The sequence below is a fragment of the Octopus bimaculoides genome, chromosome 6 (assembly GCF_046866305.1).
Source record: "Octopus bimaculoides isolate indiv1 chromosome 6, ASM4686630v1, whole genome shotgun sequence".
Lineage (NCBI taxonomy): Eukaryota > Metazoa > Mollusca > Cephalopoda > Octopoda > Octopodidae > Octopus > Octopus bimaculoides.
In genome coordinates this window covers 47,937,836-47,941,250 of record NC_142933.1, presented here as the reverse complement: position 1 = coordinate 47,941,250, position 3,415 = coordinate 47,937,836, and positions in this window count along the sequence as shown.

The window sequence follows — 3,415 nt, the reverse complement described above, 5'->3', positions numbered from 1 at the left end:
TTAAAAAGCTGCAAAAATATCACAATAACTGTTATTGAGAAGTTTCACGTTTCCGTTCGTCGGACAGTTGTGTTTAAAATTCTAAACAAAACTGTCTGACGAACGGGAAAGTGCAACTCCGAGTAACAGTTTTTGTGATACATATATTTATATGTATGTGTGTGTGTATACACACACACACACACACACATATATATATATATATATATATATATATATATATATATATATATATATATATATATATATATATACATATATATATATATATATATATATATATATATATATATATATATGTGTGTGTGTGTGTGTGTGTGTGTGTGTGTGTGTGTATGGATGGATTTATTTACGTGCATATGTGCGTGTTGACGATCAAAGCTGTTTTAGGGCGGCGAGCAAGCAGAATCGTTATCGCGACAGGCTTAATGCTTAGCGGCATTTCGCCCGCCTTTACATTCTGAGTTCCAAATTTTCCCGGGGTCGACTTTGCCTTTTATTCTTTAAAAGGTCAATAAAATAAGTACCAGTTGTGCACTGGGATTGATGTGCCAAAATTTGAAACTAATATTTTTGTGTTGTAGAAATATTAAATTGGCGAGAACCAATGGTAAATATGTTTTTGTTTTAATTTCCATAAAGGGCTGAGTCCAATTTTCTAATTCGGTTATTGATTGAACTTACGGAGGTTGCATAAGCGATTTCCCAACCTGTTTTCTGATAGCCCTAACTGCCTTTCATCCTTTCAGGGTCGATAAAATAAGTAGCAATCTTGCTGGCCTTGTGCCAACATTGATACTATTATTATTATTAGATGAAAACTCACAGATTATTTTGCTGAATATTATGGAAAGTATCAACTGTCCACAACCAGAAGACTAAGGTTACACTTGTTAATTGGCCATGCTTCAAGGACTCTGCGAAGAATTCTTGCAGTTCCAAGCAATGCTGAATTTTGTAGGTGTTCTACCTTCACACTTGCCCCGATCTTTTTCAGCCATGTTGGTAGTTGAGTGCTGATACTTCCAAGTGCACAAATTGTTATTAGTCTACTCGCTTCATTGACCACTTCAAATCGTCACAGTTGTTTATTGTTTCTTCTTCTTTGACACTGATCCTGTTGTCACAAGGGCATGCTATTTCGATTATCATACATGCTCCTTCTTTTTTAATCACCACAACAATGTCCGGTTTCCGATGTTTGGCTGGGTGATCGCACTGAATCATTGCTTCCGACAGGATTTTGAAATTCTCAATTTCGGTGACTCCTTCTGGAGTTTTCTCACTCCACGTCTTTTCTCTTATTAGGCCGTGATTTCCACAGAGCTCCCAATGGATCATTCTTGCCACATTGTCCTTGGCATCTTTTGTATTCGCGTTGTGCCAATTTCGGTCATTCGCTAACGATGTGCCATACAGTTTCACTCCTCTCACCACACATTTGTCGCTACCAGTAGTGTTGTCTATTCTGCACTTTGTATAATTGGTCTTGTTCCTGAGCTGCGCATATGAGTGCTTCTGTCTCTATCTTCAGGTCACTCCGCCTCATCCATAGCCGCTGGTCCTCTCTATCTGTCTTGGCGTTCACATCTCTTGCAAACTGACCGTACATTTTCTTTTCTTTCCATGCTCTTTCATTTTTTTCGTTCATTTCTTGTTTAAATTTTTCTTTAGTTACACAATTCTCACTTTCGATGACGCCGGCCTTCTTCGTGTGTTTCAACAGTGGCTCCACGGCATTTTTTATATACCACCCTAGGCTGTTTTCCTCTGCTTCGATACAGTCCTGGCATCTGATCAAACCTCTCCCGCCCACTCTTCTGGACAAGTACAGCCTATCGGTGTCAGACTTTGGGTGGAAGGCTCTGCGTACTGTCAACATTTTGCTGATCTTGGTATCCATTTTCTTCATTTCTCTCTTTTGTCATTTTATAATTCCCGCTCCATACAGAAGTGATGCCATCGCCCACGTATTAGGGACTTGGGTTTTATTCCATCCAGTCAATTTTGAGCATACCACCAGCCTCAGTTGCTCTTTCATTTCCTTGTGCATTATCTTGGTGAACTCTAGTACATCAAGTTATTTGTATCCTTCCGTTTCAATTTGCTTAATCAAGCCTCTATTCTGTAATTCAATTCCTGCTTGAGACTGTATCCTGCCTCTTTTTAGGCAGATTATTCCGCACTTCTTGAGTCCAAATTCCATTCTAATATCTGTTCTAAAACAGTGGACCATATTCACCAAGGAACTCACTTGTGTCTCATCTTTGCCATACAGTTTCAAATCATCCACGAAGAGGAGGTGGTTGATTGTTTGGGATTTTTCCTTTAGCTGGTACCCCATGTTCATTTTCCTAAGTACCAAGGTCAGAGGTATCATGCAGAGAACAAAAAGCAACGGAGATAGGCTATCATCCTAGAAAATTATTATTATTATCATCATCATCATCATCATCATCATCATCATTATTATTATTATTATTATTATTATTATTATTATTATTATTATTATTATTATTATTATTATTATTATTATCATTTCTCTTTACCACAGGCTTTGTTGGAACTCCTGGAGTCTTGCATGAGTTGTGGTCTTGCTACCTGCAACCTATATACAATGCTATCCGTTCTTTTCAGCTATCAGACACTTTCCTGATTATTCTGGCCCTGCAAAGGAGATAAATCTTTTGTAACAGTTCTACTGGGTACTCTATTCCAATTTCCTTTATATTTCCCATCATGCCTTCTGATATTATTCCAAAGGACCCAGCAATAATTGGCACTATCTTGACTTTTTTCATTTTCCATAGCTGGGCTATTTGGTATTTAGGAAGGTTGCATTTATCTTTTCGCCTTCCTTCTTGACTATTCGTGGATCAAAGGGGCATGCAACATCAACTATATTACATATGTGGTGCACTTTATCCAACGTCACTAGGTCCGGTCTGTTATGCTCTAGCACCTGATCTGCTAAATACCACGAGTTGCCTTTCTCTAGCCCCCACTTCTCGCACAGTTTTCAATGTAGCATTTTTGCTACCTGACCGTGTCGCTACTTGTGGTTTTGGGAAAATCTAGGGTATTCGTTCGTGATATGGGCAATGATTTCATCCGCTCTATGACAGATGCAGCACGGCGGAGACACTTGCTCATTCCTACGGTTGACCCTCCAGTTCGTGACCAAAGCTTGGTCTTGCACTGCCAGCTAGTGCTCTCAGTGACTATATGGAATTGATTGTGTAGTCCCTTCTTCCGTAATTTTTCTTCATGTCCTTTTTGTACTTCTTCCTTTGTTTATATTTTTTTCCTGCTTTCGGTATTCCCTCGTTCCTGTCACTAGCAAGATTTCTTTATTATTATTATTATTATTATTATTATTATTATTATTATTATTATTATTATTATTATTATTATT